The following is a 16,882-nucleotide window of genomic DNA, read 5'->3' on the forward strand; positions in this document are numbered from 1 at the left end:
ACAATGTCATCCTGTTTGCCACTAGCAATGACCAAGTTCCCTTGACCCTCCATACCCTCAGAAGCAGTTGGTGTTATCACTGATTTGTGTTCTGACCATAGCAATAGATGTGTCATTGAGATCTAATTTGCATTTCCCAATGGCTAATGATGTTGAATATCTTCTCACAAACTTTTGTAAGGATTTAATCTTGAGATCATTTTCTCACCTAATAGATGCATGTTAAAAACTAGGACAATAATAGTTACTGTTCAGAGGCGTTGGGTTGGGTTCTAGAGAAGAATCCATTGTGTGACTCTCCAAAAATCACTAGGAGCTGAGGAGACCGGGAGTGGGTAAAGTGAGGGCCCTGTGAGCACAGTGACCTCCATTCAAATCATCAGAACCCACGGGAGAGCAATGTGCAGCTGCAAGTGCCGGTACCGGCAGCACTGGAGATCAGGGACACAGGGGTCCTGAGGGCTCATGAGCAAGCCAGCCGAGCAGGAACAGCAAGCCTCATGTTCAGAGAGAACTGAGGACCCTGCCCCAAAACCTAAGATGGGGAGAGATTAAGGGAAACATCCTGATAGCATGCTCTGTTCTCTGCATGCACCCACACAGGAGGATGGGGTGTGTGTGCATAGATATAAACTATAAGTAGTTCAGGCATGGTGGGCACACCTGTCATCTCAGCAGTAATGAGGATTGTGAGTAACTGGGGCAGAGGGCATTTCCTTTCAGAAATATTAACTGTCAGTTACAATTCTTGTGGAGAAAACTAAAAGAGGAAGGTCACAGGATCTAACAGAACCCCTATGGTCTATTGTTGAGAATCCTCTCCCTATACCTCCCTTTACTCTCACTAGACTATAGGAAGAAGAGCATCACTTAATATTACAAGCTTGGGAAGAATTAGCACCCGTGAGTGCTCAGTTCTCTTTTCCTGGAACAGAAATTGGTGGCTCTGATTAATCTTTGTCGTCTGAATTCATTTCTTTTCAAAACTCCTGATAGAAACAGCTTCTACAAGGAAGCATTTACTTTGGCTCTCGCTCCAGGGGATATGGTCCACTATGGCAGGATGGATGTGGCACCGGGTGGCTGAGTATACATCAATGATAAGAGCCTCCTGTTGGGCTTGCTTGTGCCTTTGCAAGCCAGGAAATAGTGACCCTGGGGTAGTCATGCCTCCCACCCAAAGATTCCATCTACAACCTCCCAAATACCACCAGCTGGGGACCAAGCATTCAAGCACACAAGCCATTTTCACACCAACTATAACTTCACCCCGCTAACCTTTTCTGTCTCTCCAGCCATCACCCTCCAGTCACCAGAGCCTCTGCTTGGACAGGGTGTGGAAGGAATCCCATCAAGGACTCTTCCTTCAAGGGTCATATTCCATGAGGGTTCCCCCACTGTTCCCTGAGAAGAAACAAAGGCTTCACTGTGGAACAGGATGAGCTCACATTTATCCGAGAAGCTTCCAAATAAAAACTAGCATTTGTACTTATTGCATTTCACCTCCAAATTTGATTACATTTCTCTCCCGCTGTAAATCTGCCTCCCTTCTGCCAGCTTATTATTAAAGCTGGGGTGGAATTGGTGGAGTGATACGTGAAAATTTCCATCTTGGCTTTGACATCCCAGGAAGTTAGGAACCAATTACAGACTGCTGAGCCTCAGGCCCTGATGAATCACAGAGCAAGGGATGGAGGAGGCCAGGACCTGGAGGGAGGGAGCTGGCGAGTTAAGAAACAAGGGCCAATTAAACAAGGCCATCCATTTTAATCTGCTCGTTTTGTTTTATACTCACTGTAAACAGAAACGCGAATGAGTCTTGCTCATCTGTTTGTGAGTGGTGTAGGGGTCTTGAAGACAATGCAGACATTTTAAATGGTTTCAGAATCTGTCCCAGGGGAAAAAATGACAGTATGATGACTTTCCCAGTGGTCAGCAGTTCTCATGCAAATGTCAACAAAAGCCACTGACCCATGTTGGACTATGTGGATCTAATGAAACCAGCTGCAGCTCTGGGAACAGGCCCCTTTCTGGTTGAGCCCTGGCATCACCCTTCAGTAGATGCCTAAGCTTGACCCAAGTGTGAGAAGCTTTGCCATACCTTTACTCTCTCACCAGACAACAAGCACAACAGCCTACCTGTGCTGGCTAAAGACTAAAATACATGATGTAGTCAAGATGCCAAGTCCAAGGCCCAGCCAGGTGTTCAGTGGTGTTTGGACAGGGATTTCCAGTTGGATTGATGACCCCGGATACCTATTTCAAATAGACCCCAAGGTAATTATGTCTGCCTTCTGGAGAGGGCTTATCTTCCAAGAGAGTCAGTTGAAGTTTACTTTCTATGCCGGACTTGCAGACTTGCTCTTGTTCTTGTCCTATGGACAAATATGCAACGGAATTCAGCACCGTGGACAGCGGGGCTCCTGCTGGCCTCCTTACTAACATGGGCGGGGGGGGGGGGGTCTGTCTGTCCCTTCCAGACCATTTGCAGCTACTGTTATTCAGTTCATGATCCAAAGACATCCTGCAAGCTATAAATCTGATTTAGTGTCAAGCCACAATCCTATAGCTCTTACTCTTGTCTTTAATTCCAAGTTCTTATTTCATTTTTCCAGGTTGGGGCAGGACTTCCTCTAGAAGAAATTCCTAATCTTCTGCTTTAAGGTCTACTCTATAGGTGAGACATTGGATTAGGAAGATTGAGGCAAGAGTGCCATTGATGACCCCTACACACATGTCACAGATGTGAAGCTTGGTCCTCATGTGAGAACCCTAACACCTGGAGCAGGCACTGTCCCTGACTCTGGTGCCTTTGGATCCCTTTCCCCTAACTGGGCTGCCTTGTCTAGCCTCAATGGTAGAAGATGTGCCTAGTCCTACTGCAGCTTGATATGCCAAGGCAGGTTGATACCCATGGGAGGTCTTGCCTTTTCTGAAGAGAAAAAGAGAAGGTATGGGGGAGGGGAGATGAAAGGAAGAGAGTGGGAGGGAAGGAGGGAGGGGAAGCTGTAATCAGGATATAAAGTTAATTAATAATTAATTAACAAAAAGAATACCATGAGTGGGGAACTAACATAATTTCTAATAGCAGTCATTTTGGATGAGGCAAAGAGACAAGTGGGAAAATGCCTACCACATTCAAATGCCAAGAAAGTCAGGAGCAGAAAGAAGCAATGTGCAATGACTGAATCAGTGTGGTTCAGGAATAAGACCATAAGCAGTGAGTGGACACAGCACATCCTCACTGGGACAAGGAATATGCAGGAGAAGGCAGATCATTTCAAGGAATCTGGGACAGTCCACTAAAATCTAGGAAGCAAGGGCCAGAGACAGAATAAGGCTCGGATTAGTGGGTAAAAAGGAATGTGACAAGAACAAACATTTGTCTGCATTCCCCACTGCCACCATCAATCTCACCTAGGATATGGGGAGTAGAATTCTAGCAAAGGTAGTGGTGACCAGGAGCATCATGGGAGTTCCCACAAGAGAGGAAAACCTCAGGGCATTCTCTCACTCCATTATTGGGCTTCTCACACTACAACAATTACCGGAAGGACAAGACAAAACTGTATTTGCCTGAGAGAGTTCTAAATCACAGGATATACCTGGGAGAGTCTCAAGAAATGTGCAAGCTTTGGGGTGGGGTGGGGGTTGGTCTTGGCCTTCAATCCAAAAAAGGCAGAAAGCAATAGTCAGGCACAGCACACCTCTGCTTGGCAGCAATCAGCCCCTGCTAATTCATTTGCAACATTTGACTCCCAGGAACACCTGCTCCTCTGGTCCTTGCACATCTGATGTCCTTGAAACCAGAATACCAGCTTCCCAGGGAGAAACTGAGACACCAACGAAAGCAGCTGGTAGAAGTCCCTGACCGTCCCTCCCGACGCCTTTTGCTAAAGAGGGCCAGTAAAGAGGCTGCTTCCTCTCTTCTCCCCAGCTGAGGTTCTACATGGCCTATGTTCCAAGTGTTCAAACTGGAGTTTCAGGTCAAAGGAAGGAATTGGTGCCCGATTCTCTCTGATTCTTTACACTACTGCTTCTAGATCTAGGTTAAATCATACTGGGAAAGGTTTCCTAATTATCCCTCTATCAATACTTCTCACAATATGACCTGGAAGAAGTATCCCCTAGGATCTGCTCTGCAATGCCAGCTCTTAGGCCCCATCCATACCCTATGGAAACTGAGGCTGGAGTTAGAGCCAACCTCTGAACAAGCACTTGTGGACTGAAACTCCATGAAGCTCCATGAAAAAGCCCTTTGTGAAAGGTTCTCTAGACTTGATTGATTAGTTGATTGATTGATTGATTAGAACTTAATGGAGATAAAGACTGAGGAGATGGCTCAGCAAAGTGTTTACCATGCAAGCATGAAGACCTGAGTTCAAAACCCAGAAGCCACATTAAAAATCAGATGCAATGGTGTGCACTTACAACTCTAGTGCTGGGAAGGCAGACATAGGCAGATCCCTGGACCTCACTGCCAGCCAGCCTCATCTGATCAATGAGCCCCTATGCCTAATGGGATCTTCTCTCAAAAGAATACAGTAGTCAGCTTCTGAGGACTTGCACCAAGGCTGACTTCTGACAAACAAACTCACATAATAACTTAGTAATTATGGAAGGTCTGGATGTTGCTTATCAAGAACCCAAATTACCTCCGAAGTGCTACCAAACTTCTTCAGAAATGTTCGAGAATGTCATGCAATGCATTTTGGTCATATTAGGTCAAAACTAGAACCCTCCCCCAACTCCTCCAAAATCCACCTATTCCCTCCTCTAATAACCCAAATTTATGTCCTCTTTGGTTTTATAAAGCACTCAATTTGTGCTGCCCTCATACCATCAGATATGTGGCCACCCCCAGGAGTGGGGTTCACCTACCAGTGGACATTAGAGGAAACCAACTGTCCCCCTCCCTTCCAGCAGCTCTCAACTACCCATAGATCCTCAGGTAGGGGGTGGTATTCTATGCTGGAGCTTGTTCAAGTCTGGTACATGCTGTCACAACCACTGTGAGTTCATGTGTGTAATTACAGTGTGGTGTCTGGAAAACGTTGCTTTTCTCCTTGTAGCTATCCATCTGGCTCTTATACTGTTTAGAAATGATTCCTAAACCTTGGGCAGAGGATGACAGAGATGTCCCACTTTGGGACACTCCACAGTTACTCTCTGACCCTTTGCCAACTGTAAGTCTGTGTACTATAAAAAGAAGCTTCTCTGGTGGCAGTGTAGAGATGGATAGAATGATAGGCAGTTAGGGGCTGGTTAGTGCTGTGCCCATTGTTACTCAGGGTTCTCTAAATGAATAAAACTGATAGAAGATAGATAGATGATAGGAGATAGATGATAGATAGATAGATAGATAGATAGATAGATAGATAGATAGATAGATAGATAGATGATAGGAGATAGATGATAGATAGATAGATAGATAGATAGATAGATAGATAGATAGATAGATAGATGGATGATAGGAGATAGATGATAGATAGATAGATAGATAGATAGATAGATAGATAGATAGATAGATAGATGATAGGAGATAGATGATAGATAGATAGATAGATAGATAGATAGATAGATAGATAGATAGATAGATAGATAGATGATAGGAGATAGATGATAGATAGATAGATAGATAGATAGATAGATAGATAGATAGATAGATAGATAGATAGATGGATGATAGGAGATAGATGATAGATAGATAGATAGATAGATAGATAGATAGATAGATAGATAGATAGATGGATGATAGGAGATAGATGATAGATAGATAGATAGATAGATAGATAGATAGATAGATAGATAGATAGATAGATGATAGGAGATAGATGATAGATAGATAGATAGATAGATAGATAGATAGATAGATAGATAGATAGATAGATAGATAGATGATAGGAGATAGATGATAGATAGATAGATAGATAGATAGATAGATAGATAGATAGATAGATAGATAGATAGATAGATGATAGGAGATAGATAGATAGATAGATAGATAAAAATAGATTAAAGGTAGATTTATTTATTATACTGGATTACAGGATGTGGTCCAATAATGGTCATCTCACCTTGAAAAAGCCTAGAATCCAGTTGTTCAGTCCATGAGACTAGATGTCTCATAACTCCCCATCTAGTGCTGGAGGCCTCAAGAATTCCTAAAGAGCTGCTGGTCTTCAGTCTATATCAGTCTCCTGAGGAAGTTAGTTCTAATATTGATATTGTCCTTGAAACCAGAATACCAGCTTCCCAGGGAGAAACTGAGACACCAACAAAAGTTCCCAACTGGCCCTCTGTGATGGTTTGCATATGCTTGGCCCAGGGAGTGGCACTCTTAGAAGGTGTGGCCTTGTTGGAGGAAGTGTGTCACCCTAGAGGTGGGCTTGGAGACCCTCCTCCTAGCTGCCTAAGGATGCTCAGTCTGTTCTTGGCTTCCTTTGGGTGAAGATGTAGAACTCAGCTCCTCCTGCACCATACCTGCCTGGATGCTGCAAGCTCCCACCTTAATGATAATGGACTGAACCTCTGAACCTGTAAGCCAGCTCCAATCAAATGTTGTCCTTTATAAAACTTATATTGGTCATGGTGTCTGTTCACAGCCATAAAACCCTAACTAAGACCCTCACTCCTCCTTTTGCTAAAGAGGGCAAGTTTATAAGCTGTTTCTTCTTTTCTTCCACACCTAAGGTTCTATGTGGCCCGTGTTCTGAAACCATATTTCATTATAACATGAAGGAAAGATGCAGCAATGGGGTAGATGAACTTGCCAGCAAGATTTATCACGAGTAGCACAAAGGAAATAGTCCTTCTTCCATGTCCTTTAATATGGGCTTCACCAGAAGGTATTGTTCAAATGGAGGGTCTTCCTGTTTCAAAAAAAATCTGATCTAGAAAATACCTCACAGGAGTTCTCAGTAGCTTGGATTTTAGTTGATTCGGATTCAGTCAAGTTTACAACCCAGTCCATTTAGCAGAATAACTGTGGTAGGTCCTACCCTAGGCCTATGAAATATCTAGCCATGGCTTTGGTCCTAATAACCACCATTCTGGCATGAATTATATAGGGTGTCTTAAATCCAACCAGAAAGTCATTGGTCACTTCCATTACACATCAGTCACTATTGCACTACTGGACACGTCTTGCCAGGCCAGTCCTTGCTGTCCCTTGTTGGGTTCAGGTAATTGAGGATACTCTGCACTGGTAGCATGAACAGCACATTTCAGCACCATGAACAGCAGCCAGCAAAGATGAAGCTCCCAGCTTGATTTCTCCATGTTCTAACACTTAAGTATGTGATGTCTTCAACAATAGGGTCTTCTGCACACACACACACACACACACACACACACACACACACACACACACACATTGTAGGACATCCCTTAAACTTATATTCACACACATATGTATATATTTTAAGAAGCTCCTTGTGATGGCTATTCTTGGTTGTCAACTTGACTACATCTGGAATTCACTAAAACCCAAGGCTCTGGGCACATTTGTGAGGGGGTTTTTGTGGATTGAAGCATTCGAGGTGGGAACATTTACCTTAAATCCGAGCCACAGCATCTGGTAGCAGCTTATTTAAAGGACATGGAAGATGAACTTAACTCTTGGACTGACCGCTGTCCCTGGCAGGATCATTCGTGCACTGGCTTTGGAGTGTACTTCAGGATCTCAGCGCCTACTGTAGCCCAGTGGATATATCTAGCCTTGCGATTGTTAGAATAGTTGGACCATAACTCATAAGCCACTCTAATAAATTCTGTTTATATAGAGAGATTCATTCTATCAGCTCCATTTCTCTAGAGAACCCTAATGCACTTCCATAGCAGTAGATTCCCGCACAGTTTTTGGAAGCTCTTTAGTGTTAATTATCCCTCTCCTCACTCCTTCCTCTCTCCTGCTCTCCGGTCCTCCTCACACAGCCCTTCCTGTTTCATCAGTTCCCTTTCCCTCTTCATTTACTGCATTCTTTCTTCCTTGCCCTGAAAGCCATGGCCCCTATGCCTCCTGACCAACTTCCTGACCTCCACGGGAATCCCCAATGAAACACACATACCTGAAGATTCAAAGCTAATATCTACAAACGTGAGAGAACCTGTGACCTTTGTCTTTCTGGATGCAGGTAGCCTCACTCAGAATGATGCTTTTCAGCTCCAGCCATTTACCTGTAAATTGCAAATTTTCACTTTTCTTAACAGCTGAATACTCCATTGTGCGAATCTGTCACATTTTCATTATTCATTGACATCCATGCTTTTTACATTTCCTGCCTGTTATAAACACAGCAGAATGAACATGGATACGCAGATATCTCTGTGGCGGGATATAGAGCCCTTTGGGTATATGCTCAAGAGTAAGATAAGTAGACCACATGGTGGGTCTATTTCTAGCTTTCTGAGACACCTCCACACTGATTTCCATGGTAGCTACACCGGTCTGCAATCCCACTAGCAGGTAGTAAATGTTCCCCTTTCCCGACATCAATACCAGCATTGTCATTCCGGCTTGTTGTTTGTCTTTGCCATTTTGAGTAGGGTAAGATGAAATCTCAAAATAGTTTTGATTTGCATTCCCCTGATGGCTAAGGATGTCGAACATTTTGACAACCATTTGCTTTGCACATTTTGAAAGCTCCCTACTGAGTTCCATGCCTCAGTTTTTAACTGTGCTCCTTGGTTTTTTTTTTTTTTGTTTGTTTGTTTGGTTGGTTGGTTGGTTGGTTGGTTGGTTTTTTGTTTTGTGGTTCTTTTTTTCGGAGCTGGGGACCGAACCCAGAGCCTTGCGCTTCCTAGGCAAGCGCTCTAACACTGAGCTAAATCCCCAACCCCAGCTAAATCCCCAACCCCATTGGTTTTTTTGTTTGTTTGTTTTGTTTTTGTTTTTGTTTTTGTTTTTGTTTTTTTTGATGTTAAGCTTTCTTTTGGGCTATCAGGTAAAAACCTTTTCAATGTATTTAACAAACACCTAACTTCCACCAACCCCAAAGCAAGACTCTCTTCAGATAGCATCTGAGACCCGCACAGAAATCTCCCTGCCTGCCTGTGACTTGCCTGCCTGATGTTCCCACGGAGGGTTTCTGGTAAATGCATGGATGTATAACTATTTTCTTTTGCGTCCAAGGAAACTTCATGTAATCTCCCACATCAGAACAGGTCATGAGGGCAAATTGAATCCATTTCCTGGGCCATGGTGACTCTCATATGTGGCTCAAAATAAACTCTCTTCTTCCCTTTAGAGCAAGCACTGTATTTGCCAGGACATCTCCAGGTGATTTGAGAAGCACGCTACAATATGAGAACATCTTTCTACAGGAGTCTCAGAAAGAGGAAAGAGAGCTAAACCTCCACTTGACTGTCACCCTTTTTGGTAGGCTCCACCCTAGCACAATGGTCCTCAACCTTCCTAATGCTGCAACCCCTTAGTACAGTTCCTCATGTTGTGATGGCCCCAGCCATAAAATTACTTTTGTTGCTACCTCCTAAATGTAATTTTGCTGTTATGAATTATAATGCAAATAACTGACATGCAGATGGTCTTAGATGACCCATGTAAAAGGATCTTTCACCCACCAAAGGGGTCACAACCCACAGGTTGAAAAACACTACCCTAGAAGATTGTCCAATTGGTACCTGGCTGGTATTCTCCTAGATTAGGTCCACAATTTCACTACAACAAAGAATGTATACTGAATGGTCTTTTGCATGCATCTTCATAGGCCAACGCAAGGATTTCTCCAGAACACATTCTTAGAAATAGAATTGCTAGAGTGGATAATGTACACAGTGAGATGTTAATATGTATGCAAAACGGACTTGCTGAAAGGGCCCATCAACTCCTGTTCCCAGCATCGCAGATGAAGACCTGCGCCCCCACCTGCCAACCTCTCCAGTGTAAATGAAGTATCTCAGCCTTCTCATTTGCCCTTCCTTCTGAAAGGAAGAGGTGATGCTGTGCTTTGATTTGCATTTCTTTCAGCGGGAGGCTGAGCACCTTTTCTTATGGATATCAGCTGTTTCGGGTGCCGCTGCTTCCTGGTTATCTCTGTTGGCAACAATCAAGATGCCTGACTCCATAATTCAGAAAAGAGGAAAGGGAAGAAAACACTAGCTGCCCTCTTCTGTGAAATACAATCTCTCTAAGGACACAGAAGTTTGAGATTCATGTGTAGGGTCAGAGTTTTGCATAGGGCAATGGCATTCCAGAACAGGGGACATATAGTGTCCATAGCAAACCCAAGTGAGGTGTCTCTATGCTGAGTGGTTTGCTCAGGGTACAAAAGAAGACCACACCAGCCTTGTGTTGGGGCTTCCAAACCCCTGGGGAAGCCCAGGCTTCCCCCTTTGTCTCAGGCACCTGTCCTGAAAAGCCTAAAAATAGCCAGCAGTACTAGGTCTGAGTAATTGCTGTCTCAGTCTCTCCCAACTAAGCAAGAAGTCCCTTTGCTTGTGGCCTTTAGCACACAGCCTTATCACTGATGCAGGCAGCGTGGTTACCTAGATTTGGACCAATACATTATCACAGGGCTGAGGAGGAAGCAGAGGCAACACTGCAGCAGCCACGGGTTCCTAATCTACAGGAATGGGAATTTATAAACCTTCATATGCAAACCTGACACACCCACACATCCACACACCTCGGACCACATGTACAAGTGCCCGCTCATCCCATGCCAATAACTTTTCCAATTCCACTTTCAACTCCCATGAATTTTGGAGTGGGCAGGCTGAACTCTAATCCATCCTCCGGTCTCGTTACCTTTCAGCCCTATTACCTCAGAAAATAGGTCTTTCCAATCAATGTTCTTCGTGTGTGTGTGTGTGTGTGTGTGTGTGTGTGTGTGTGTGTGTGTGTGTGTGTGTGTGAATGCATGCGTTTGAGTGTACAGATACACACACCATGTTGAAACCAGAGGACTTTGGATATTTTTTTTCTATCACTCTTCATCTTAATTCCCTTGAGACAGGTTTTTTCCCTGAACTGGAAGTCTCTGGGTTTACCTAGGCTAGCTAACCAGCAAGTGTCCAAGATTTGTCTCCACCACTAACTGCTGGGGCTATAGTCATTCTCAGCCATGCCTGGCCTTTTTTGCATGGATTCTGGGATTTGAGCTCAGTTCTCATGGTTGCACAGTGAGTAAGTACTCTTACCCGCTGAACTATCTTTCTAACCCTATTCACGTCTTGTAAACGGAGCCACAGCAGATCAGTTGGTATATGATAAGAGCATAACGAAGGAAGACAAGTAGGGTTTGTCGTTCTTTCTCTCCTGAGGGGAAGGGCCAGAACCTGGACAGAATGGTACAATTGCCACAAGATACCGAATGGCATCCACTTCTGGGCTGAGGACCATCAACATGGCATCCAGTGGGAGCTACAATGCACTGCATACTCCCTCTCCCAAGCCTCTCGCCCTAGCTCAATGCTGAATGTACTGAGACAGAATCCCATGTTGCATGGTTATGGATGTGTCTACCTCTGTTGTGCAAATTCACATGAAGACACTATACTGGACATTGTAAGTCCTGGTGTTACTGTGGCCCCCTGGTCTCCCCTGTCCCTTAGGACATAGAGACTAGAGACTTTCTATGTGCTTACTCCAACAGGGTGTCTGAAGAGCAGATCTTTTACTCTATGAATTATAAATCACTCACAAAATTCAAAGCTGATTCTTGATGGCATGAGGTCTCTGTGAGAAGAGAGACAGTGCAGATGAACTAGCAATTAAGAAAGTGCTTGACCATCACTGTGGATTCGGAACACCCAGATGTGGTTATACACAAGTCCAGTTTCTAGCCCCAAACTGAAACACCTTTGCCCTGCCCTGACCTCCTGCTTTGATAGCTCACCAGGAGCTCAGCTGTGAATGCTCAGGGAGGTCCCCAGACCAGGCACTAACCCTCTCTCACCGCACCTCTGCTCAATTAAAAGAAAAATAAAAGATGGCTCGAAAGTGCCCGCTGTACTCCCAACCCTACAAATATCCAACCCAAGGGAGAACAGGTCTAATATATTCTGAGATGATTTAAATTTATTTGAATTTTAAAATAATAATAATTCTGCAGCATTGAGCTGCAGAGAGAAATGAGGTGTGAATGCCTCCACAGAAGCAGCCAAAGCCATGACTCTGGAAAGAAAGGAAATCAACAAGGGGACTTGAATTCTAAATATTCAGATGGCCAGATAACCACCAAATGGGCAAGGACCAGAAGACAGATCTCTGAGATCACGTGATCAGGATGGATAGCTCTTGTTTGTACTTTCTGTGTTAAACTGGACTAGCGGTTCTGGAGGAAAGAGAGCTGCTAGCAATTAAACAGCAACATGCTCACACAGAGCTGCGTGATAGGCTGCTGAGGCGGCTCTGAGGAGAGACACTTACCAGTAAGCCCAACGACCCAAGTTCAACCCCTGGGAGATAACTGACTCCTACAGTTGTCTCCTGACCTATACATGTACTACCACACACACACACACACACACACACACACACACACACACACACACTCACTCACACACACACACTCACACATACAGACATACACACACTCACACAAACACATACACACACGCACTCATACACACACTCACACACACATATACAGACACACACATACACACACATACATACACACACATACACACACACACATACACACACACTCACACACATACCATACATACACACACACTCACACACACATACACTCACACACATACTCACACATACACACATTCACACATACACACACTCACACACATACAGACACATACACACTCATACACACACTCTCTCTCACACACACATACACACACACACACACACACACACACTCCACATGAGACTCTGGAATAACTCTAAGCTCTGATAATAAAGACTGCTCCTTTCAGGAAGGTATCATTCCTAACAGCCCTGTGAGGCTCCTTTAACCTGGCTCACGGTGCCACAAATATAGCTCTACCCTGCCCCCCAGAATGTAAAGGTCATATGGGCTCCTGGAGTCCCAGGTTATCCATCCTGCAATTTAGCACCCGGGATCTCTCCTAGACCAGGAGACCGAGGGATGATCCACCCACTTCTATCCTCTGGAAATCCCACTTGCTTTGTTCCCTGAAACATCAGGTCACAAACACAGGAGGAGCCAAGAGCCAGACTCCAGAAACCAACTGAGGCAACTAGCTTTCGGTCTCTGGTGAGGAAGACCACCAAGTCTTGAATTTCAAGGAGATGGATTTTCAAGTCCCAGATTTAAAAAAAAATGGCTGTGGGAGTAATGTTCAACCTTTAATAATAAGGACCTGAGTTCAAATTCCCAGCACCCACATAAAAAGCCAGGTGTGGAAGCTCAGATATGTAACCAAAGCGAGCCGACCATTGGAGAATGCTGGCCAGATGGCCTAGCAGGAGTGGTATGCTTCTGATTCGAGGGAAGACTTGGTCTCAAAACATTAGGTAGAGAGTCCGAGGAAGATGACATCAATCTCTGGCCTCCATATATGAACACACACACACACACACACACACACACACACACACACACACACACACACACGAGAGAGAGAGAGAGACCCTAGAAATGAATTTTCACATAACCTCTCTCACTATTAAAATGCTGTCTAAATTGTTTTGAATTATCGGTATGTGCACAAATTGGTGTGACAGCTTTATATATTGGTGTCTGTTGGGAATTTTTCCACATATGACAACTGTCTCAGACCAGGCACAGCCACGCGTCCTGCAGTCACTGGTTTATTTTGCTTTCTGTTACTGTGATGAACACCATAACTAAAAGCAACTTGGGGAGGAAAGGTTTATTTGACTTACGAGTCCTGATCACAGCCCATCATGAAAAGAAGTCAGGGCAGGGACTCAGGGCAGGAGCTGAAGCAGAAGCCATGGAGGAAGAGGGCTCACTGACTTTCTCCCCATCACTTGCTCGGCCTGCTCTCACTTATACAGCCTAGGACCAGCTGCCTAAGGGTGGTACTGCCACAGCAGGTTGGGTCTTCACATCAATCATTAATTAAGAAAATGCCCCCACAGACTTGCCTACAGGCCAATCTGATGAAATCATTTTCTCCATTGAGGCTCCCAGTTCCCAAGTCCACAGCATTTTTTTCTTCCCAACTTGACACAAGTTGGAAAAAAACAAAACAAAACAAACAAAAACATAACCAAGACAGTACAGTCACGTGTTTCTTGTGACTTCTTTTCCTCCATTTCCATGGTAGCCCTTACTCTTCATTCATGATGGAGTTAGACTCCCTGCTGCCTGGAGACCCAGACAGTCTGAAGATACTGTTGCAAAGCAGAGTTTTATGACCGTTGTTCAATAACGCTGGTGCATGGGAAAACAGCGGAAAACGCCTTCCTCCCAATGGAAATGGGCTCAGTGCAGAAGAGTGTAACCCACATAGCAGAAACGTTGTAACCTCGGGCTTTTCTACCTGCGCCCAACTTCCTGAAATAGCAACTCTGTGACTGAATTATTATAAAATAAATGCCTAGGCCTAAAGCTTTGGCCATTCCCACTAGCTCATAACTTAAATTAACCTGTTTATTGTTCTTGGCTCGTTCTAGAGCAGTGGCTCTCAATCTTTAAGCTCGCCACTCATCAGGAGTAGTGGAAAAGAAAGGATTTGGGGGAAGGGGACCTGTTTAAAAATTGTTCTTTGGAGCAAATCCCATCTGCATTGTAAGGAAATCAGCTGTTCAGTTCACAGGCCAGCAGCAGCAACTCGATCCACTCATAAATACTTCACGGATACACCAGCAGTCCAGTTCAGTGGAGTCGGGATAACAAACACAGATCAGCAGCGAAGCAGTGGCACGGCCTAGCAGAGACAGCCAGGCCTCGGCTGAATTGGCATCGGTCAGTAGGAGGAATCAGGACCAACAGGGACACCGGGAGTTCTCTCAACAAAGCAAAGATCAGCAAAGATGTGAGACCAAGAAGCATTGTAAAGCCAAGCCTCTCTCACAGTCCATTGAGTTCTATGTATACTCCCTCCAAATGTCATGTGTCCTCCCTGTGTAAGACTCGACCTGAGTCTTAATTACCAGGAGACTCCCGTGAATGAGATGTGAGACCAGAGACCACTGCAATAGCATGAGGATTATTATTATTCCAGCAAGCTGGGGCCCACCTACCTCACAAGGAGAGGTGACCCCAAACAATCTGTAAAGTACAGTTTTATGCACTCTGTAAAGGATGGGTTACAGTGATGGAGATTGGGCACACAGGGGCATTGGTGAGCTCAGTCGACCCTTAGGTCACTACAAACCAGGGCAGGGCCAGGGTCCTTGAAATGCATTCCTTTAGATAAAGTTGAGATAGTCCTGCTGTGAGGACAGGGCTCCCTGGAACTTCCGGGAACTGTGCCACACAAGATTGGTGCACTCCCTCGGATGGGAGGGGCTGTCTGAGGCTGGTGGGAAAATATTAGCTCTCTCACTGGGGTCTTGTTTCACACCGTGTCTCGCCTCAGCACATGCGGCTGTCTAAGCATAACTCCATGTGACTCTGTATCAGCTCTGTCAATTGGACCCAGTCCATGGGAGCAGCAAGAAGCCATCGCACACCACCAGAAGTTTTTCGGTGCATTTCTCTCAAAAGAGTCCCAACAAATGGAGCTCAACTACTCAGTGTAAGGCGGACCAACTCATGCGAGTTGTTATCAAAGAATCCTTCATCGCACGTCCTTTCATGTGCTGGCTTTAGTGAAACATCCTTTCTCCTGTGTCTGCTTCAAGAAAACACTCCTTCCCATGGTTTGCCCCAGCAAAACACCATCCAACACAACTAACTTTCCAAAGAACCCTTAAGTTTCTACTTCAGGATGGCATAGACACGTGGTACCCCTAAGAGGAAGAGTTCTCAGCGAGTGGGGCCAACACACAGGAAAACCTAGTCGACGGTGAATGTGACAGGTTCCTCTGCATAGCATTCCAGCACTTCAACTGCCTTATAGTAAATCCAACCAGAACTTTCCTATTGCATAAGCCTCATGATTCTCGTTTTGTTCAGTCCCAACTGAGTTGGATGTTCTGATCCTTGAAACTCCCAAGATCTGCATACAGTGGGACTATGTCCAGACCCTGCCCCATGAGTCTATGCCTGGCTGGCTACAATGTTCTTGCTGTTGTTGTTTATTTTAAGACGGAATCTTGCTATACCCAGACAGGCTCAAAAACACAATCTTCCTGCCTCATGTTCTTCAGTGATGCTAAGTTGTGCCACTCTTCTTGGCCTACGCTGACTGTTCCAGGGATCAGGAGAGGTCTCTTCAAAGAGAGGAGGAGATGGCAAGAGGGAATAAAGGAAACGAGATCTACATTGACCCCTGTGAATCCCCAGGGGCCTGAGCAGAAGCCTGGTCACAGGGATTTAGCAAAGGATGGTATCTGTATCCTGAGTGTGACTGCAGTGCCCCAGGAGGTATTTAAACAGTTGCAGCAAAGCAATGCCTTCCCAAAAGAGTCTGAAGTTATTTCCAAATCCTCAAAGCCGAGCTGGCAGGGGAATTTTATTAGACATATTTATTCTATAATCCAACATCTCACAAGACATCCCGAAGTTTCATTTAAGCTGCTTTTCCCTCCCAGGCAGAATTCTCATGTTGGCTCTTAGACATAAAAAAAAATAAAATAAAACAGAAAATAAATAAATAAATAACAGCCACAATTCCCTGTCATTCTTGTTCAAACCAGCTTAGTCAACAGCCTCCTGTCTGGGTTCCATCTCACGCTCCTCATCTAGCTGATGGGTGTACCTGCCTTCTGTTTCCTTCCTCCCAGTCTGAGTTGAGCCTTCTTGGGGCTGAGAGCCTTCATCCACCACAGTCATCCCATCTTTAGCTCATCACAGCGCCA

General features: G+C 44.7%; 1 protein-coding gene across 1 annotated transcript in view; it reads right to left on the reverse strand.

Annotated features, from left to right (window-relative positions):
- LOC120099923 (uncharacterized) overlaps positions 1 to 16,882 on the reverse strand; it is a 98,760-nt gene that overhangs the window by 76,515 nt on the left and 5,363 nt on the right. Inside the window, exon 2 of the mRNA XM_063280718.1 lies at positions 1,279 to 16,882. This exon is cut by the window's right edge and continues 2,697 nt beyond it. The gene's annotated coding sequence lies outside the window, so the exon portion shown is untranslated. The remainder of the gene's footprint in view (positions 1 to 1,278) is intronic.

This window comes from Rattus norvegicus, chromosome 1 (genome assembly GCF_036323735.1).
Source record: "Rattus norvegicus strain BN/NHsdMcwi chromosome 1, GRCr8, whole genome shotgun sequence".
Classification (NCBI taxonomy): domain Eukaryota; kingdom Metazoa; phylum Chordata; class Mammalia; order Rodentia; family Muridae; genus Rattus; species Rattus norvegicus.